Source organism: Falco naumanni, chromosome 1, assembly GCF_017639655.2.
Source record: "Falco naumanni isolate bFalNau1 chromosome 1, bFalNau1.pat, whole genome shotgun sequence".
In the NCBI taxonomy this organism is placed as follows: domain Eukaryota; kingdom Metazoa; phylum Chordata; class Aves; order Falconiformes; family Falconidae; genus Falco; species Falco naumanni.
Genome location: NC_054054.1, coordinates 115,703,575 through 115,726,855, shown reverse-complemented (window position 1 = coordinate 115,726,855; position 23,281 = coordinate 115,703,575). Strand labels below are relative to the sequence as shown.

The following is a 23,281-nucleotide window of genomic DNA, read 5'->3' as shown; positions in this document are numbered from 1 at the left end:
CCCCCAGCTCATATTTTCCTAATCTCACGGTCATCTATTTCTAAGGTAACACCAGAGGTTAGGGGGGGTGGGGGGTGTTTCATCTTTATCTCAACTTGCTGCGGCAGGTCAGTGCAACCGGCACAGGCACGCTGGGAGCTTGTCCTAGGCTGGCCCCATCAAGGACAAGTTCAGGCAACATCGTGCTTGATCTGTCCCAGCAGAAATGTCACCATAGCTTCCCAAAGGATGAGCCGTACCAGTGCTGTGCCAGACCAGACAGTGGTTTTATTCAGACAGCACTGGAATCCTTCCAGGGTAGATAAAATCTGAATTTTTCCATGCAAAGAACTAAAATACTCATCAAAAATATAAGACCTCATTTATATTCTTATACTCCCCCTCAGGCATTCAGTTTTGGCCACTGTTGAGAGACAGAATTTCTTTGTTTTGACCCCAAATGACTTTCCCAATGCATCTTACAGGTGAAGGGGATTCCCTCCCTCTCCTGCTGCTGCCCTCCCACCCACTCCTTAATTAAAGTTGCTAAGGTCGAAAAGAAACCATATTAACAGATTAAAACTGGACTGTGATGCATTCAAAATAAGTATGTGGTTTGGAAATAAGATAGGTTTGGGAAAACAGACCGTTGGCAATTATTTCACTGTTTTGTTTAGAATCTTTGAATTGTTTTAAAGTAGATAGCAAGGAGGATTATTGCAATTTAACAATAAAGGAGAAAAGTGCAAGGAAACACATTCTTCGCATCTGAACGAATGCCAGGGACTGGGGATCTCTTTAGGAACGCAACTAATTAAAAAAATCTTTTCGAAAGTAACATGACAAATGGAAATGCTGTTTGACCAGAATTATCGGAGTTCAAAGACCCAACAGAGCCAGGACCAGCACCTTGTTTTGACTGTGAGCACACCGGGCTGTGGCTCCCAGACATCAAGGCACTAACAAACAGCCAAGCTGCTGCCACAGTCAGGTTCATCCGAATACCTTTTCCATGAACTAATCAAACAGCCATTTATCAGCTGAAAGAGCAATACGCAAACCTAAGGGGTTTTATGTAGGAGTTTTTCCCCTTCATAAAGAGTCCCGAAACTTTTAGTCCAGAAGGTCTTAGATTATCACACTGTAGCCAGACTAGTACAAAAGCATCCTTGATGTCTAGACCAAATGAAAAGATTAGCAGGTCTGCTCCAGCGCTGATTACACCAGGCTCATACTATTTTTCCAGTGGATGCTTTCATAATTAAATATCAAGTAACAGGAGGCACTTTCACATTTATGTCACCCTCACCCATGAAAATAATAAAAAAGATTTTTTTGCATTGAGAACTATAAAGTATTAAAAATGATTCTATGGCTGTAACAGCAACCTGTCAAGCTGTAAAGAGAGATCTAGATTTTAGTGAAGAGGGTCCCTTGGGGAATGCATGTATTGGCAAAGCAGAACAGCAATCACATTATGTCTGTAACTAATATGGACAAAATGGAATGAGTAATAAAAGCCAACAAAAACAACTTTCACTCTGATTAGCGATCACAGACTAATAGGCTTTAATTGCAATTTAAAATTAGGTGGCACCATTAATCACTTGGGTTTCTCCAAGCAGCAGCCTGCTAAGGAGGCATCAGGGCTACCTTCAGAGACGGATTTCTACTCCGAGCTTTGCCAGGGTCCCAGGTTCTTGAACACAGTATTTGTGTGGATCTGGAAGAAGTGCAAACCCCACAACATGACCCTGAGCACAACAAGAAAGGCTCTCAAGGGGACAGCTTCGACAGACTCACAGGGTTTTTTATTAGGTTAGCTGTCTTGGTGCAGGCAGGTCTATCAGCTCTTTGGGATGAGGAAAGGTGGCAGATTTTAGCCGGTTTACATAACTACTGTTCTGCATAACCCAAAAATATCACAGTTTAAATTCGGACAGGGTCACTCATAGAAAACAATCCCCCAGAACAAGATTTCCAAATGGCATGAGTATTTATTAGAAAAACAAACAGACAGATAATGAATCTATTAAACAGCATTCATAGTTACTTGGTAATTTCATCAAAAAACAAGACAACAGGCCAGGCCTGTATGGGGATTGTTTTAAACAGCTGGGTGTAAACCTTAAGCAAGTTACTCAACCTTCCTGCTGAACAAAGTCCCCCCTTGCTAAATAAAGCTGATGGGGCCGTGCTGCCTCTGATACACAGGCAATCATACCATATGAAAGGGATTACCGTTTCATAAATTGCTAAAAAGTTTACGATAGCTGGAGACCTTCATCTAATTTCCAGCTTAAATTTACGCATAGCTCACTTATGCCCATTTGTTCTTTTGCCAACACTGCTCCACAGCCTGAGCAGGTCCTTTTCCTCCCCGGTACTTACCCCGCGATGTATTTATAGAGCAATCATATCCATGCCAGCTTTTGTCCTGCCTGGCCACGCAAGCCAAGCTCTTTCAGCCACCTCTTGTACATGTCTGGCTCCTCGCTCCCTCCCACATCCCAGCAAGGCCTTTTCAGCACCTGTTCCCATTTGAATTAATTTTTCCTGCATATGGGAGACCAGAATGGGGCACAGTTTTCCAGATGACTATCTGCTTATGGCATTAATAGTTCCCTGCCTCCATGGAAATGCCTTGCTTGAGAGCCTCAAGACGGTGTTTGCCTTTTTCACACTAGTGCACAATCATGCTTGAAGAAAAGTAGATTATTTTTTTTTTTTTTCTTTTTCAGTTCTTTCTGCCTGAGAAGCCTTCAGCCTTAATCCAAGAGTAGATAGTGCTCTGAACTAGAAAGCAAAAAACCTGACTCTTAACCTAGGTCAGGTATTAATAGCCCACAGAGTGATCCTGAAGAAATCACTTCATGTTCCTTTTTTTCATTCTCACACTTGCCTTTTCAAACCCAGAACTCACTGAGGACAAGAATCACCTCTTAATCTAAATTAACCTGGTGCCTCACAAGGATCCTGCCTGTGCCTGGAAAAATCTTTGTGCCTCCTAGGATGGAAAGTTTCATGAAACAGTCTAACTCTCCATTATTTGACTGGTTTGTCATCATTTGGAAAGACATACATATAAATGCATACACACACAAGTTATGTGTAAGATGGGGCAGCATTAGTAAATAAAAGGACAGCTGCTAACGGCACACTGAATCACAGCAAAATCTGATGGCATTTCCAGGAACTTGCAACTTTTCTATTATTTTTGTGAATGTTCCCATAAATGTCCATTACTGAGCAATCTTTGGGGAGACTGCAGCGGGTGTGAAATTTACTGAAAATTAGAAGAAAAGCTAGATTCAGGGAGACATAAATTCACTGGGCAATTTGCAATGTCTGCTGTAAAAGCAGCACGGATGGGGACAGCGCTGCTTAGAATTACTCCAGGCTCCCAGCATGCTGCCCCAGTCATAAAAATGAAATTGTGAACGGAAGATGAATCTTCCTGCATATTTTTCAGAAGTTTTTATAAATTATACAAAGTGACAGTCAGTCAATCCTCACAAGGAAATGCATAAAAATCAAAAAAAACCCCTCAGCACTAGAAAAAAACCTCTTATCTAAGGGTATACTCAGCAGAGGAAACCAATCCGTCCAGACTTGTCACAGGGCTCATAAGATGTAAGCATTATTATTAATACACCATCAAGCTTATCAGAGACAAACTATATACTACCAACCAATATCCAGACAGGAATTTAATGTCTCCTAGCAGAGTGCATCGCTACCGCTGCTCATACATGTTTCAACTTAGGCACACACACTCACAAACCCCCCAGAATTCAGACAACTGCAACCCAAAATAGGTCTCCACCAAATGCAGCCACTAATATTTCTAATTAAAGATATAATAGTATAAAGTGTGTAATTATATTAAATAGAAACACTTCTGAATTTATGAAGTTCTAAGTGCTGATTATTTTTTTTTAAGTCATTTAAAAAAATACGCTGGGTGGTAATAGCCAGCAAGGAGCTGCGATGTTATCCAAGTTTTTGCTGGCAATTGCACCAGCACCTGAGAATGAATCCTCCCGAGGATCCAAGCTGGGAAAAAACCCTCCCCGTTCACAGAGGTAGGCAGGAGGACATCCAAATGACACATTAAAACCAGAGTGAAAATATACTCATGCAATGTTACACTGCTTCAGCTCTGCCAGCAGGTTCACTGAAATCGCTCAGCACCGGAGGAGCTGGGAAATGGGGAGCTGGGACCCCAGACAGGGGCGAGCAGCTCTGCGCGGGCTCCAGCACCGCGATGTGGTACCTCCCGTGCTCAGGCTGACCCGAACACACGCAAGGTGCCTTCCTAGTGGCAAAGCCAAACTTGTCAGGCTAATAGTAATGCTGAGAAAGAAGCTTAAGAAGAAATGTCAATGTGGAAAGTTTTACTGGGGCTAAGGAAATGGCCGATTGGTCCTTCTCACTTCCCACTACCACAAACCCCACATTTCACAGTCACGCTGTTACACTGCCCCAGTACGGTGCCTTTGTGAAAGGCCTTTTTTATTTTAAAATACACTCTGAATTCAAGTTCTCTGCCTCAACAACACATTTGCCTGAATTATTGCTAAAATAAAGTTATCCAGCTATCCACCACTTGTCTTTATGGCTTATCTTATTCCGAGTATTTGTAAGCAAACCAGCCACACTCGTTCACAGCTATTAATTTAAACGCCTGTAGGAAAGAAAAGCCTGGCAAGAAAACAACGTGGAGTGTCTGCTGTGGAAATAACTGCGGCAAAGTCAACAGACACACCAATAGGTATCGTCAATAAGATAGCCCAAGTACAGCAACCAGAAGCTTAGCCAACCTATTTATGGTGAAAGATTAAGAATTAATTACGTTGCGGATGATAGCTCAGTGGTTTGAGCATCAGCTCCGAAATAACTGGACTTGTTGGGAAGTCAACGGTTGAATTCCAGCAGGGCCAGTTTAAGCCGTTCATCCCAGTGAGGGAGACAAGCTGGGCTCCAGGAGGGTTACTGCCTGCAGGTCCTCTCAGCATTTATTTAAACCCCTAAACCTTATGTCTGAGCGTTACGGGACCATGCAACGATTTCCCCTAAACACACACTACACTGTGCAGCACACGAGCCCCCGTCCCTCGGGTGAGGTGACAGAACGGGTGGCGGAGGATACACCAGGACTTGCACCCTGCTCACTGCCATCACCCCATGGCTGCTCCCTGCCCACAGGTACAACGCATCAATATTGTGAGTGCTTGGGACAATCTATATTTTAATGCCAAAAAACACAGCGGGTAACTACTTCTGGCTATTCTTTATGCCAATTGAAAACAAAAGGATTTTTCTAAACCGGGTCTTCCCATCTGATACATGACCCATCATTTATGTTAGCTGCTACGCAGAACTTAATCCTTTTCCTCAAAGTGTATAACAACATGACAACCATTCCACTGTGAATATTAGCAGCGTTTGAAGGAAATTTTTTTTAGTCCTCATTATATGGAAGATTACCTGAGAGGTTGCTATTATTATTATTATTAACAACAATTAGCATCAGACAGTAATTTATAATTTCCAAACCCAGATACAAGCATTAGCAAAATATTTGCCAATAGAAAGCCGTACGTTATTCCCATTGCGTGGGAAAGAAATTACAGAATTCAAGTGATTTGTGTCTTTACAACTGAATTGGGAAGCTTATACAAGAGTTATCACGCGAATAGTACATCAGGGATAGTAACAGTAGACTACAAATTATGCTGAGACTGACTCACTCTCAAACAAAATATTCTTAGTCTGAACTCTCTTACAGGCAGACTTTACTATAGAGCAAGAAAAGCTCAAGAAACCACTCAGAAGAAAACACTAATAAAATTTTATAAAGAAAAATCACTTGTAAAACCATCATTATTAAGAATTATATTTTGACTCCGGGCTGAGAACTCAGCTGATGTAAGTCTATCCTAATGCCATTTAATTGAGTTATATATATGTAAACCACAAAAGAATCCGCTCCTGAGCCTACCAGGAAAACAATCTCTGCTCTCCTCTGCAAATGCTGGTCACTATAAATACATAATAAACATGCAAGGATGTGACACACATGCAGGGTTTGGGGTAGAATATTATGTACTCATAAATGACTTTAAAATGCATATATAGTGCTTGGAGCAAAGGATGTATCTTTATATTATGGGAAACCAAACTTGCCCGTGTGAGTCGCATTTCCAACCTCACCATGTGGCCAAGATCAGAGGACAAGAGAGGAGAGTTCAGGCTTTGGGAATGCTTTAGAGGTGGAAGAAAACAGTGTTCCCCTAAACCCCTGCGGGAAGCTAGGCTGGGGTTGAAGGTGCACCCCAAAACATCACTAGCATCGGCCAAGCAGACCAGTGTGGGCTCATCCCCTTTTTGCCAGGGGGTTTGGGCTCTCCAGCATCGCCAGCGCTGGACCCCTGGAGGAGCCACTCATGGGCTACGGATGCACCCCTGTGCCCGGCCTGATCCAGTACAGCAGAAACCCGCCTCATCTACTACCTTCTCCTGTGCCAGAAAGCAATAGGTTCCTGGGGAGGTGGGGGAAGGGGTTATTTTAATTTAATCTATCATAATACTTCCAATAAATGACAGCTTAAACAATACTTTTCAGACAGAAGCAAAACATCTGACATTTTGTCTCCGTGAATCACTAGTGAAAAGCTGAATTTCGGAATACAGAAGAGTTACAAACCTAACAATTGAAGAATAATAAGGAAAAAGCATGTACCAAGGGATTTCTCAGCAGAAGAATGATATACTAGACAAAAATAAAAGGATATACCATATGTTGAGTAATAAAATTGGCAAACCTAGTAAGGTTCAAATACTGCTATTATACACATCTGGGCAAAACGGGGAAAAAAAAATCATTAAGCAATCTGAGAACCCCCAAACAAAGAAACTGTAAAATTCTGAACTGTAAAGCAAAGGAAACACACTTAATCCCTCAGGAGTTTAAGTATGTATTTCAACTGGGTTATACCATCCCTCATAAGGACATGGAAGCACACAAAAACCTAGAGACACAATATAGCCACTGTGAGCCTGCCGGCAGAAAGCCAACTGGCTTCAGTACCCACCAGCCCTGGCACCTGTTGGGTTTATCATCAGCAAATGCATTACCTCCTTGGGGCACAGAGGGAAGGAAAATTCTCTATAAAGTGCCCATTTTCCAGCAAAAGTGCATGATTGTGTACTGCGAGTATTTAAAATTGGGATTTCCCGCTGCAAAACAAACCTCCCTCAATGCTGGAGTAGTCGGGACTTTTGTGCCTTTCAAAGCAACGTGCAGAAATACATAACCAAGCAGCAACTAATATAATCCTGCCCTCATGAAACTCTGTTTCATCTTTAACCACAGATGTAACCTCTTCCCTGGCCTCCCCTGAGGCTAATTTATTTATGAATGTTCCTATTAAAAATAGGACTACTTGCATAGTAGCTTACTTTCCAGGGTGAATAGGGGAGGCAGGATAAATGCAGTTTAATGAATAAACGTCTTGTGACAAGACATCTCTTTTTATGAGTGCGCTGAGTTGGGGTTCACCCCGCCAGACTGAAAACACCGCGCTCTTCTCCGTGCCCTTGGGCTGCGCTGGTAACAGACCCCCGCACACATGCCCAGCACACCACGGAGCTGGGGGATTTTGGGGAGGCTTTTCTTGTTTTGCTTTTTTCAAATGCAATTAAAAGTCCTGTGGCTATATCATAACTTTAGAAGGAAACGGCGCTCTGGTAGCCAGCTACTACTGCCTTGGATCACAACATAAAATATCATATCTATCCCTAACACTACATTAGCACAAATTGCTTTTTTTTATATTTTTATTTTTTGACAGAGTGGTTTATAAGTTAATGCCATAGCTCTTGGCAACACGGAAAGGTTTGCTATTGCCATCACTCTCCTTGTTATTAAAAGGGAGGTGGTGACGGCTTTGCCCTAACGGGGAAACAGACGGCACACAGACGGGACCAGGATGCGGGAGAAACCTCACAGCTCACTTGGAGTTGTGCTCTGAGAAAAGGGAGTTTGGGGGGATCGGGACAAGACGGGGGGAAAGAGGAGGAGCGTGGCTGTTCAACGGGACCAGGGAAACTTTCCAGAATGTTGAGAAAACAGGTAATAAATAATATAAAAGCAAAACGTGAGAGCACGATGTAAAAGGACACACGAAGGCGGCTGCGAACAATAGTAGGGCACGAGGGGAGGAGACTAAACAGAGATGCCTTTGAATGCCGAAGGCACAGAAGGGAAAATCTCTGCCATGCTTTTCATCCCTATGAACAGTGACTTCTGTTCAGGGCTTCTGGAAAAGCAAGTGGTGGATTTGGAAAAGTCTCCAGCCATGGAGAAAGACCATGATGGAAGATCTTCATTTAGGGGATGACCTGGCAAGATCCTGACAGCTTTCAGCAGCTGTACTCGGAGCCCCAACCGCCCGCCTGCCGCTCCGCCGACGGCTGCGCTCGCCCGCGCTCCCCTGCCTGTCATTCTCAGCCCATATCAAATGAAAGAGAGATGGGGCAACCTTGGCAGCCTGCGTGATAGACGGGCAGGAGTGGGACCACAGGAGGAGCTGCTGAAAGGTCTGAAATTGCTGATGTGTCCCACAGCATGAAGGACACTTGCCATGCATAATGGATAGGATGCTGTGTATTTTCCCAGTATCCCAGTTGGCCTGTGTACCACTTGCTGCCTGCTTCTCAAGAAGGGGGGGGGGGGGGGGGGGGGGGGAAGGAAAAGAAAAAAAAAAATCCCTGTGAAATTCTGCAACGTGGTATCAGAAGAGCTTCGAGCTGTTTGTGCGTTGCCACCTTCCAGAATGATGCAAAAGTAGCAGCGGAGGGCAGGGGAAGGCTGGGGCACTGGCAGCAGTACCTGCCTGAAGCAGTGGGATGCAGGATGCGGCCGGTCCTGCTGCCACCCGGGCAGGTCCCAGCGCCACAGGCTGAGCTTTTTAGTGCTTGAAAATAAGGTGCATGTACTTTTTATTTAATACCACGTATAAGAATTAAAATACAAAGACTGGCTAAAACCACCAACAGAATTACCAGCAGCAGAAAACCATTTACTGCTGGAAAACCAAAATCCAAAACAACTTTAAAATTCCTTGACTGCTCGTTCAGGATCTTAGCAATACCAGTACATCAACATAAACCTTTTCTGGTACTCGTGGATTGGAAAATAAATAAATAAATATTTTAAAAAAACAAACCAAACAAACAAAACTTAATTCAGCTTTTCAAGGGGGCAGCTTGCATTTACACTTCACCACCCCACAGCCTCAAGTGAGCTGCAGCAGCCCTTTCCCTGCCACTCCAGAATTAAAGTGAATCCAGATCTAAAAAATTCAAGCACCAGTTTTCACATCCAAGAGTCCAGATATTTGATTCAAACAATATTTCAAAATCTAGTTACAATTGACTAAGCTGCTTTCACACATGCGTGTCTCCTGGGCTGGTTATACACTGTTGTATAACTGGTTATACACTCTTGTACAATAAAGACAGCAAAAAGCAGCAGGGTAAAGGTTCAGTAGGATTTTACAAAGTCTTGTTGTACAGCACGGTAGTTTGGACAAGGAGCAGAAACTGCGAAAAATTGATTTTCTTCAGTTTCCAAAAGTGTGGAAACCAGGATTTTTTAAACCAAATTAAGCCCCCAAATGTAATTAAATCCATAAAAGCTATGAGGAAATTGAGTCCGTACCACATACTAATGCTTAAATTTATAAGCAGTGGAAAAAAATCCACAGGAAAAAACACATTAAATTCTATATATTAGTGTAACAAAATAAGGAAGGGAATTCTTTAATAAGTTATGCTTTTTATGTCATCCAATTACAAAACCCAATATTTAGAACTCCAGTTTTTCCAATCCAAATCAATTAAAAAAGGCTGCAAGACAGAGGTTTTGGTTGGATCGGCATCATGACATGCAAGGAAGGAGAGTTGCCTGTGGAACAGCAGGAGAATAGAACAGATTTTGAGAGTGTTAAAATAATAACAGTAAATGAGGATTATATGCACTACCGCTCACGAGTTTGAAAATTAAACTAAAAAGAATGGTAAAACAGTATCAGACAAATATATGAGATTCTGGATTCTGATAACAATGTTTCTTAATGATGCAGAAGGGAAAAACTGATCGAATTCACCATTACTTTTTGTGAAAGCTCATTCCTTTATGAAAACATGTAATATGATGTCAATTTTTTTTCCTTATTACAGACAAAAGATTTCCTATATTCTGAAATGAAGTGCTACACACAGTCTTACATGCACTCATGTGCATGCAAAGTGATCTGAGTTTAAGGATAATATATTTTTGTGTTCAACCATTTGTGTTATATTTAAAGATATTTTAAGGAAAGTCTCATCAATTATTCAGCCAAAGCAAAGATTTCTTTTGCACTTATTTTCCTAAAATGCTTCACCTACGATGTTCAAGTCTGCATAATTTTATTGATCTCACAAGGTTTTTCAAGAGATGACACTTCATTCCCAGAGGTAATCTCAAAGTTGAACATCAAAGTTTATATTACTTTTCTTCATATTTTTTCCATTTTCCTTTCTTTCTCTTTCTCATTTTGAAAGACTTTAGAAAATGCAAAGAGCACATGATCTTAAGCAACATGAATCTTCAGAGGATTGCTAAAATATTTGATGATTGTGTCCAGAAGCTAAGTAATGTAAGGGATTCCACTGCTGTAAATACTTCCAGCATATTATCTGCAGAAACTGTATCGAGCAAAAAGCACTATTATTTGATTCAAACGCTGAAGATTACTTAATGCAAAGCTCTGTAGGTATATCATTAAATACAATAGTAAAATACAACTACTATTGTGCTTATCAGAACACCAATTTTAAACTGCAGTGAAGAAAGCCTCACAAATTTCCAGTATCACATGTGATATACTAAAAAAAAATTCATATATAAGGACAATTTCCTAGTGATTTTTTTTATTCCATGAAGTTTTGTAAGGATACTGCAGCCAGCTTTCTCCTACACGCCCTTTGCAAAAGAGCAAGGCACAGGAAACAAAGATTTTAGGATAAAGAGGGAGCACGATCTCTAAAGCAAATCCCCCCCGGCATTCCCCCCCAAACAAGAAGCATGTGAAAACTGAAAAAGAATCTGGTTAGTCAGAAACCATAGTTGCAGAGCACATTGTAAGAGCACGTAAGAACAAACAAACGTTTATCTGATGGCTTCAGGAAAAGGAAAGTGTAGGAGGAGGAAATAATATTAGTTACCCTGCAAGTACCATTCACATTGGAGTAGGAGTGACTGTGAAAGGAAATATTGCAGCTCCACCGGCCCCCAAAGGATTATAAATCTTTTGGCCTTTGGGAGCAGGTAAAAAAAAGTATTTCAATCATTAAATAATAAAGAACAGTGCTGAAACCTTCTTGGTGATAGCATGTGCAATCAGGTGTTGGCCAGACGGACGGAAAGTGATTTACAGCAATGGCTCTGGTGGGCAAGGAGAGTTCTCTTTGTAAATACAAAAAGGTGGATCTAATTTAGTAATATTAAAAATCAGCATGTAGATTTGGATAAATTCTTTAATCTTGCAATGAATTTTATCATTTCAGAGTTCTTGGCCAACTCTTTGTGGTTTCTTAAATAGTTTTATGAGGCAAGGGAAAAGGATGAATGAAATTTTTCATTTGTAGGAACCATAATAATTTTAAACCTTGGTTTCAAACTAAAAAGCAATTAGCTTTAACATGGAACACCCCAAAGAAAAAAACTGATCATTGCAATAAATAATATCTGAAAACCACAGCAGCCTCAACATTAAGACACTTTTTTTTTTTTTTTTAAGCCAACTGGGAAACAGTTACAGAACACCAATGAAACTATGTGGAACAAAAAGGTAACAATAATATATGATCTTTTAGAAAAGAATTCAAAAGTAACAAGCATCAATTAAAACATTACTTCAAAAGTTAATTAATAGATCACTACTGAGTCCTTTTGGATTGGGATTTATGTCCTACAACACTATTACAAAACCTAGAAAACAAAACTCCCTCCACTTCTGCTCCACATAGCACCTTCCCAGTATAATCCCTGCATATAATTGTTACAGTGAAATAAAAATACACAGATATAATAAATTATTTATAACATAATAGATCATGTGAAACTTTAAGTGGCAGATGTTAACAGGAAGAGTAGATTTGCACAAATTTTTGAGAAATGTTGCAAGTTGCTGACAGAGAAGATACAGAACAAAATTATCCTGTTAGCTAATTGAATTTGCAGAGCTCTTTCTGAACAGAAAGGGTTTGGTTTAGTTAAAGAACCTTCAGTTAAAGAATTTTTTCATAAATGCATATACATTAATGCACTGACAATGAATTATAATTTTGACCAAATTATTTAAAATTCTAATTAAATTACACTGCAACATAGGATTTCAGATATTAATTTAACTACCTAAAGCTATGACGAACAATTCAACTGCAGGCAACAAAAACTCTAGCCTTGATCTCAAGGGGCTTTATATATTGTAAGGACCCAAGTCTTAAAATTAAACTCTCCTCCCAATTTTTAATCACTGTTTAGAAGAGACAGCTGTGGTAATTCTTCCCCCAGTAAAAGAAATTTACTTGTAATCTGATGATTTTTCTGGGTTGAATTGCACTGATTGTCAAGATTCATTGACACAAGTCCAAATTACAAATTTTAAAAATATCCCTGAGGTGGGCAAACATGTTTGCACACCCTCACATCCATGCTTTCCTCCTGGAATTTCTTAAGCTGTGCCTCAATAGAAAAGGGAGAAATAGAAAAACAGATGAAGGGAAAAGCATTGCTGAAGTTAACACTAGCTTTTTTTCTGTGAGACATGCAAACCATAATTTTAAAGTTTTATGTTAGTTAAATGAAACTAATTTCATACTAGCTGTACTGAGAAGGTAGTTTAAGCCATTTTTTTCATCATATAATTTCTTACACAAGTTTTGGGTACCAGACCTGAGAAAATAACTTCAGGTTTTCTAGGTGTTCGTAAAATCTCAGACTGAACTACAGGTAGTAAAAACTCACTTGGAAAAAAAGTCACTGTGTTAAGAAGATGTAAAAGCCACGATGCTTCATTAGCTACACATCATCGGTACAACTGTTCCTGCAGTCACGCTCCACGCCCATCAGCCTGGTTATCACTATGCTCATATGTGGCCACCGAATTAAAGCCAACGATGTAAATGACAGACCGCCATCACCATCCCAACATACACCTTCCTCTACATGTCACAGCGATGTGACTTATTAGAGGATTCTTTTTTTTTTTTTCAAATAAGCATTTGCTAAAGGAAATCTCATATACAAGAGCATGTGTGTGTGAGTGTAACACACATATTTAACCTCTAGATAAAAAACACCAAAGATGGATGGAATCTAACAGTGGCTTAAAGCCATTAAATACATGGAGGCTCAATCCTGTAAGCACTCATGCATGAGCTAGCAGAGTTGTAGGCAGCAGGATTGCCCTCCGCTGTTAGCCGCCTGACAAGTACCCAACATGTAAAAGACAGAGTCTTCAAACACTATGTATCATAGAAGAAAAGATCTTTGTATGTATGGAACTGCTGCGTTTCCATAAAATCTCCTGTTAAATTTACTTCACTTTAAATAAAGCTTACTTGCAAAATGTTAATGCAGCCTCTCTCTGTATCAATTAGCACTATTACAGAGAGGGTGACCCCTCACCTCTGCAGGCAATGATTAAGGGCCAGAAATTTTATTGATTTTTCTGTTAGCTTGATTTCCTTCAGCCACCTCACCGTCCAGAATTCGGCTACTCACCCTGCTTACTGCTGAAAGAACATCACCTTGTCCAGGAATACTGACTGTGCCACCATTGATTACTCACAGAAATTCAGAAGTTAATTTATTCCATTAATCCAGCAACAAATTATTAATAAAAATGGGCACCATCGCTGCCAGCAGCATGCAGATGTGCAGGTCTAGGTATCACAGCTACAAGCTGGCCACCACCAGCAGGACCTCCACTACCCTCCCCAATAAAATTACAGCCGCATTTTGAAAGAATTTTGAAGCTCAGTAGTAAGTGTAAAAGGTTATTACTAAAACAGACATAAAAAGCAGCATTAAGTCACACTAATGCAGTCACACAGTAGGCATTTAACCAACAATAGCTTATGCCACATCCCCCAATATCTAGAGTCCAAACACTGGGTAACACCGTTAAGGGCAGATTTTTCTCTATTATAATCTCCCATCCCAACCGAGATCAATTCTTCTACTAGTCACCCAGCAGATTTAACTGAAAATATGGTGGTTACACTTCTCCATAGGCAATCATACCTACGGCTGAAAGACAGAAGGAGCTTCCATGGCCATCGCCTGGTTCCCAAAAATCTGAAGTCAAATCAGCAAAAATAGACAAAGAAATTTTAAAAGTAGCCACTGCATTTTTGCCTACCAAGGCCACCTGAGTGGGAAGAGTACCAGCAACCAAAGTTATTGAACTAACTAGATCAACACCAACAATTTTAAATACTGTATTTTTTTTTAACCAATCCTATTTTATCTTTCCCAAAGAAAAGAGAAACAAAAGAAAGAAGAGCAAAGAAAGCAAGAGAGAAAAATATAAAAAGTTGTCAGACAGATTAATAAAAGTTTTATGCAAAATGGAGAAAAATGACAATAAAGGAAAAGCTTTGCCATAAACTAATCCACATTTACTTTAAACAATATTTAAAACATTGTGCATTACAAAACACACTTACTGAACCTCCGCTCACAGGGACTATTTCTCCTCTGCTGTCAAGCTTCATTTTTCCTACTAAATCTAGATCCTGACTAAGCCAAATATTTTTTTGGAAGTTATCTCTAGCTTGCCTACATAAATACATTATATCTGAAAAGACACCTAATGTTCATATGAGGAAAAAGATGCTGAATAAACACCAGCGTGGTTTTTATTTATATTAATGTTTTAAGTAGCCTTTAAAACATTCTAGGAGTGATGATTTTTATTTATGGCTTAGATTTTTGTGTGTCACATTTTTAAACAAAGGGGAGAGGGGAAGAGAAGCTTTGCTGCACACATTAGACATCAGGCAGGCATCAAAAAGGTGCATAATTTCAGAAACAGAGACACCAAATTATAAAAATAACACCATATTTGCTTATGTTACTGACTTCTCCCTACCATCAAAGCTGAAACTCTGTGTTGTGGCGCAGGTTTTTCAGAGCAACACACAACACTGCTGAGAAATCTTCCCGAAACCTTCGCAGCATCGCGGCAGCTCTGAGAATAAGGAATCAGAAAATGAGACATTTGACAGGCAGTGGATAACAAGGTGCAAAAACTGAAAAGTTCCTGTAGGTAGAAAGAAAGCAAAGCAATGTAGTGGAAGAAAAAATTCCTGACAGCTCTGACACATGGGACCTATTTTTCTCCTTGATGCACATGTAGTTCTCCTACAAGTATAATGAGAGTCGTGCACATATGGGGAAGAGGAAAGGTTACTCCGTACAGCAAACTGCCCAGGCATCCTCCTTTAAAAATATTATGCCAAAGAAAATACAAAGATGTTTTTGGTAACTTTTTGAGGCAACTAACCTGTTTGGCAAACGCTTTAGGTCACTTCAAAGCAGAAGCTGGAAAAGGCAAATGTTTATAACGTCTCAGCGAATGTCTAATGCCTAAAATCAATCACTTGTCTACTCAAAAGATAACTCCTCCAATTCCAGTCCCCAAAGTAACAGCTACATCAATCCAATGGAAAGCAAGGATAAGAGGATTGATTGCAAAAAGTGAGATTTCAGTGATTAAAAAAATATTGTTGAATAGCTGAATTACTCAGAATGCCTCCACTTAATGTCATCAATGTATTACTCTGAAAATGGAGATAACAAAAAACCCCTTGTTAGACCACTAACAGGAGCTCCAAGGAGAGTAACTGAAGCACAACAGCAGATTAGCTGTGATTAAAATACTCGTACCTAAACCTGCACAGAGGTTCCAGCGTGGCCGTGTGTTACTCTAGCCGTGAAGAGCATGTTTTCGCTGACAAACCACTGCAGCTCTGTCATCCAAATTCTTCTCTTTTATCCGCGTATAGGGTTAAACTTTCAAATTATCAGATGCTAGCTGCTGGTGAGCATGCTTCCCTGGATTTTAGACACAACTTTTCCTCTGGAATGATAAAAAAGCCCCTCTTCTCATCTGCAGAGCAGAGCAGGTCCCTCAGCACTACCCAGTTTACACCCTGGGAACGCAAAACAGCTTCAGCCACTGAACCACCACCAAGAACAGACTTTGCACTGCCTAAGTTGCAGGCTATTATTTTCAGTACTGCTTTTCAGTGCATTAAATTTGTCGGTTTTTTTAAACCCACCCCTACGTACAGCACTAATGTGTTCCACAAAAGCTGGCCTGGTTCCTTCTAGGTGCAGCAGCGTCCCTCTTCTGGAGGTGAGAGCACCTGTGCAGCAGGCACAGCAGCACTGGGCTCCCCACAGTGCCCCAAAACGGCATCTGAGAGAGGCACTGGCTTCCCATCTCCATCGCTGGAGAGCCACGAAACACTTCTTCAATACCCTTCTCAGAAAACCTCAGCTCACGCTTTCCTGCACACAGCAATGCCTCCGGGATGGGGCAGGGCAAAGGAGATGCTCTCCGAGGCACCTGAAGTCCAGCAGGATTTTCATCCCCAATTTTCAATGGACCACGGACGGAGTATTCCAAAGGCTCCTGGCGGGTGGGGGTATGGAAGATGGACAGCCAACATTAAGTCAGCAAGCTAAAAGCTCAGCTCAGCAGCAGTTCCGCTTAACTGATCTCGACACGCCTGCTTGATCAAGGAGAAAAACAAGACCTGTGCTTGTTTATCACGGGAGGACTGTTCAAAGCAGAAGGACACCTTGCGCTAAAATCTTAATTCCTATAAGCCTTTAGCATGAGACCTCAGAAAAGGCTCCACTTCCCAGTCAATGTCTACAGAAGAACAAAGTCTGTTCTCAAAATACACGCATATATGGAATATAGCTGAGGCTGGTTAAATGCGATCTCTGTTTATTTTAAAGATGTCGAAACCTAAAGTCTTCATACAGCATTCTAAGTTATAAGACACATCTTATACATTATTTAAAAATGCCATCCTCTCCAAAGAAGTAACTTACATTCTCACTTTTTTTAAAGTTAATTCTTAGGATGATTTGTCAGCCTAAGTGAGATTTCATCCATAACAAATAATCCTTCTCAAAGAAGAAAAAAAAATCACCAAGGGAAAAAACCACCCTATGATGAACAACACTGTCTAGGTAACTGCCACCTTGCCAGGACTGTGTGAACTTAGTTTATAAAGTTCTTTAAAATTTGAAGCAAATTCATTCTTAAAGTCATTATTAAAATGTGAACTAAATGAATACTAACTTCACCATTCCCTACACACCCTCTCTGCAGAGTTTTCCAATAAACAGCTTGATTTTCTCACTAGAAATTAGACAAAAGTAGACAAAGAGGTTCCACTGTCCACAGCCCAGAGACATCAAGCCAAGGTGCGGAAGCAAGCAAAAAGAAAGGGAAAACCTAAAAATATAGTAATAGCTAGCTAAAACTGCCAAGTTTTCTAAAGGATTTGTCTCAAAACCATCCTTGGCAATACTGGATTTCAGTTGTGAACCACGCTCATGAAACGTCAAGGTTGTTTTGAAAAGTCTGAAATAAAAATAAAACTATTTAATATTCTCACTTTGTAGAACAGGTGGGTAGAGTTCATGTTGTCACCACACGTGAGAAGTTGGGAGAGGCTCCAAAGCCAGCCAGCAGGACCAGGGCCAGGCGGCAAGCTGGGGAGGGGTCCCCGTGCCCACCGCTGCCCTAGCCAACCTGACCCACTCTGCCTGCAGAGCTGTACAGTCCTGCCAGCGGAATTATTTGCTAAACGGGATTTCTCTTTCCAGTCCAGACCCTGACTTTAGAAGAGCTGATATGAAGGAAGACGGATGAACTGTCCTGCAGGGGGGAAGCTGAAGGTGTTCAGCCACCACCCGCAGTGGGAACCTGCTCTCACACGGCAAACGTACGGACTCTGATGATACAGACACAAGCATTTACACATGCACACCCCGCCCCAAACTTAAAACCCCCTTTAAACCATTTTCAGAATTCCTCCTCTCCTCATCGGTGATTAAACAACTGAATTCCTAAGTATTTGTAAATTAGAACTCGTGAGGATTTAATAAACTGAACTGGTAAGAGAAAAGAGCTTAGTAAGGATATAAACAAGGTGTTCTTTCTTTAACGCTACACCATGGCTGGTGTAAAGAAATCTGAGGGAGTACCAAGCTCTCATCTAAAATTCAGTACTATTCCGGTGAGCATCCAGCAGAAGCAAAGCCACAGCAGCCTACAAGATAAATATTTAGGTGCATCTTTTATGCATTACAATACTATCTCTCCCATAAAGAAATGAACTTTACAAATCAGTCAGTGCACAGATGAAGGAACATTCTCTTTTGAGGTTGATAATTAATGTTAATTTGCAGCCACGTACTTCATTCACAATGTAGCTACCTCTTATTTAAGATTTTGCTGTTATTCTGTCCCTCCCAGCAGACTCAAAAACACATGCCAAGATTGTTCAAATTAACTATTCAAGAAACAGTCTGTGCAGAAATCCTATCTGAATAGCTGGCTCTTGTGAAAAGTACAGACTAATACGTAATCCATAATATCCTGTATTATACAACAGTCAAAAATGTTATGTTAGTGGAAAATGAGAAAATGTTGCCATATGTGAAGATGAGCACTTCTATAAATTAAAAAGAGAAAAATAAAGGCTTGCAAACAACATATGCCAGCGTGGTCTAAATATAACTTTGCGAGTGTCATGCGGTAATATTATGAACTTGAAATAAAAGTTGACACCAATCAACAGCAAAGATAATTATTACCCACAGAAGCGTGCCTGGCTGATGTCCCACCCCCAGGTAGGGCAGAGCTGGGCTGCAGCCACACACCCGGCTGCGCTGCCCCGTGCGGGAGGTGGGACGCAGGCATCGCCCCCCGCAATTCAACAGCCTTTGGGATTACAGCCCAGCCAGCTCACGATCCTCATCCTCTGGTGCTTGCTCAGAGATGTAAAACATGAAGGTGCACCTTGGGCAGACCCGTCGGTGCGGCCGGGGGCTGCAGGGTGCTGCTTGTCCCTGCCGGCCGCAGCGTCAGCAACAACGGCAAGAGAACAAGGAAGTTCATCTGGTCAGTGCAGCTCTGCAACAGCTTCCACAGTAGCAGCCCTAACAAGTCACTGTATACATGGAAAAAGCAGTTTTTAAATTAATTTACTAATAAAAATAACTTTAATAATAAATATATCTATATATATCTTCAGATGAGTTTTCTGAATATGTGCTATGCCCCATGTGCCAAGTTCTGTTCAGGTAACAACTCCTGCTCTCTTTGCTGCAACAATAAAGCCACGCTACTTGTTTCAGCATTTGGAGGGTTTCTAGCAGCACAAGACAAAGTTTAAGCAATAAAGGTAGGCTTTCCCTGAAACGGCAACTGCTAATTTCAAAAAAAGCCATCTTGAAATGTACCTTTAGTTTTAAAAATGTATTGAAAAAAAAAGAAAAAAGCTATAAAATATTGAGCAGACCATTTCTGGTGGTGTGCATAGGGGGTGTTTGGGTTTTGGATCCCACTGCTGTAAAAACTGGCTTTTCCCATTTCGGATTTTGGATCCAGGGCAGTTTTCTGGGTTGAAAACAAGCACCAGCGTAGATCCAGTTTTTGCAAGTGCAACCTGCACACCCTCCCAGCTCCAAAGGGGCAAACGCCCATCGCACAGGCAAAACCACTCAGTGCCAGGAGCAGCTCAAGCCCCCAGCCCAGGGTGCACATGCACTTCTGCAAACGTTTGCTAGAACTACATTATAGGGAATAATAATAATAAAAAAAAAATCCCTAGTGTCTTACAACATTTATTTAACCAAGATTTCCAAACTATTCAGGAAATCATTGCTCAGTTCACCACACTCCACAACCTAGATTGTGATCCTAAGTTATTTTGACAGAATCCTTTTAAAGTTCTCCATAGCAGAAAACGGGGGAAACCAGTCAGCTTTACATCCAGGAACTGCAAAATCTGGGCTATGGGCTTTTTGTCTTTGTGGTTTGGTGCTATAATTTAAAAACCACACACAGCGCTGGAGTCTCAGACCACTATTAGAAATGCGACTTTGGAATAAATTAAGAACACTCGTGGGAAGGGGAACCAAACTTTCATGTGGCTTCCTGGAGGCTGTTTTGGCACTGCAGAAAAATCAGACACTACACAGTAGTGGATTGGTAATAAACTAACCTATAGCAGGACTTACAGCCACTGTCAGGCACTTGGTGACGTGGACAGAAAACATATGTAGAATGAAATCACAGTCCCGTGTCATTCCGGAGTGCAATGCGATTTTTTCATATCTGTGAGCATAAAATACATGCACAAACACACAGATGTAATGTCCACATTACTGGGAAGAAACATGGTAAGAGCTTTTGAGTGGGTCTTTCATCTGCATCTTTCTTATTGTTATTATTTACTGCACTAAAGAAAACTGTTTATTTTACAGGACCCCATATTTACTAAAATAAATGTATCATTATTCAGATAACAAATGCAGAGCATATGCATAAAGCAAACTGGAAATTTCTGAGATAAAGCAGAACCCTTCAGGTTTTCAAAACAAGAAAGTGCTTGGTGTTTACTAGGCATAAAAATACATGCACCACAAAATACCCTTCTGTAATTAAAAGTCCTATTTCTGGCAATTACCATGCAGTTTTCTCAAGTTTTCCATCTTCTCGGACACACAATGATTTAATTCATGTTTTAATTATGTTACAGAGAAATTACTATTCCGTAACAAATAAATAGCATTAAGTCAGTTAGAAGTTATTTCAGGCACTACAAAGTTACTGAGACTCCCTGCTAATACGGTTCCTTTCTTTTCCAGCATTTCTCTGTCCCTTACTAATGTAAGAAAGACCTACACAATCAAATGGAAAATGCAGCTACATGCTTCTCAACGGGAAACCGAAATTGGCTACGCACCAAGCACATCAGTATTCAGAGATCTTAAAAAAAAAAAACGGGAAAAAAATCAAATTAAGTTGACTGTCTCTCCTAGCACTTTTGATTACTCCAATTATAAAATCAAAGACTTTCCCATGTTAGCAGTGATGCCAATGGGTGGATGAATTAAATGTGCTTTCACTATGAGATGTCTCCTTTTGAGAATCACTGTCCTCCTGTTTTCTAGTAGTATGTAACAATATTCATATTTAGCTCTGAAGGATTAATCCTACTCCTGTTAAAGACAGCATAAAATCTACCATTGATTTCCGTCCAAGCAGACTTCAGCTAAAGAAAATACAAATATAATGAACTAACTGACTAGCCCACGCAAGGAATGGAGCTAGTATTGCACAAGGCATAAATAAACATCAAGTATCAAGAAATCAATCATTTCCTTAGAACTTGTACATTGTGTAATTAAATAGATAGTCTAACTATTTTGTTAAGATCTTATTTTGCTAAACAGTTTCTTACTCCCCCGTACTCCAACGCACTCCAAAGAGCATCCGAAAGCTCAGACATGCTGCCATTCAAAATACTTAAGAGTCAGTGCTAGAATTTACCTAATGTTGTTCCTAAAATATTACCAGAGTTTTGGCTGAAAGCTGTTCAAGCCACGAGGCAATTAGTTCAGATAGCACGCTTCAGAAAAAGACAAAGAATCCCCCGAGATTACTAGAAAAAAATGTGAACGCTAAGGGCATATTGTTCAGTGTGATACACACACACCCCCCAACAACCAAACACAGATGTACGATTAAAAGGCCAATTAAAGGAACATTAACCTTTAACCAAAAATATAACAGTAGTTTAAATTAGTCAAGAAAGTCAGAGCAGAATGTTATTTCAAACTCCTTTTCCTATGCAGACTTCTTTAAAGTGTTATCCATTCATTTTTGTTTTATGAGGGCAACACTACCCATAAAACTAACATTTTTGAGGTTAACACATGGCTAACTTGGAGAAACAATGTTTTCACAAGAATGTTAAAAAAAATTTGTAATAAAAACAACAAAAAGCCAGACCACACCACGTATCTGCAATATACATTTTACACGTTTTCAAAATTAAGGTGGCAATGCAAGTTTAAATCAGGATTCACTTTTGATTGGAGCAGATTTATCAGTACAGTATGCATATGTTTACGTAGCATAGTTTGTCACACATTTCTAACACTCAGTCCTGTAATATGAAATTCTAATTTCAAAAAACAACCATAAATGCTCAAACACAAGAGTTGTACTGGCATTTAATGGTTAAACAGAAGGCATTCAACAATTTACTGCACTATGTGATTGAAAGGTATACTGGCTTAAAGTAAACTTCAGAGTAATGTCTGAAATGGAGATGAAATACTCAAGTTGCTTAAAATAAAATAAAAATAAAAAAAAAAGTGGTGCGAGATGCACAAAATACAGGGAGCTGGGAAAAAAAAAACCCATACCCCAGCAATGAATCAACAGAAGCGCCTCTTATTAACTGCAGCACCCCGTTACAGGCATTTTTCTAATTGACACTGAATTAGCATTTACTATCCCAGCGAGAGCTCTACGTGGCAAACGTTTGAATGGAGGCTGTTTGATGGCTTGGCTCCTGCTCGAGGTGTAACAAACAAGATTTAGGGAGCAGAGGGAGTGGCACTGTCCGGGGCCGCTGAGCTCCAGGCTCCCGTGAGCGCGCGGGCTGTGCACGCAGCCCCTGCCCTTCGCCCCTGTCCCTGCACCTCTAAAACAATGTATTAATTATGCATTCGCCGGGAGTTTGGAGACTGTGCTTAATATGATTAGTGCTGCTGTCTACCCAACTTAAGTGCTGACGTGTATTTTAAAAGCTGAAAGCAGAGCGGATGTCTTCTGCTACCCAGAACATTAGATCTGAAGTCTTCTCAGAGGGCAGAAAATAAAGATGAAATCTTTTCACCAGTGGCATAAAAGAGATGCCAATACACTTACACATACCCCCTACTAGTACAGCTCTGCCTTGTTCTCTGGTGGGGGGTTTTGTTGGGGTTTTTTTGGTTTCTTTTTTCCCCCCTCTTTATTATCACAAGCAACAACAAAAACTATTTTCCTGTAATTTTTTTCATCAAAAAATATTCTGTGGTTATGGGTATCTTAAGACTCTGCCTAGCTCCTAAGTGTGTGTGAGTGTATTTTTT

General features: G+C 40.5%; 1 protein-coding gene across 1 annotated transcript in view; it reads right to left on the bottom strand.

The window, feature by feature from the left end:
• Window positions 1–23,281, bottom strand: part of LOC121081302 (protoheme IX farnesyltransferase, mitochondrial) — a 104,587-nt gene that overhangs the window by 47,760 nt on the left and 33,546 nt on the right. The gene's annotated exons all lie outside the window — the stretch shown is intronic.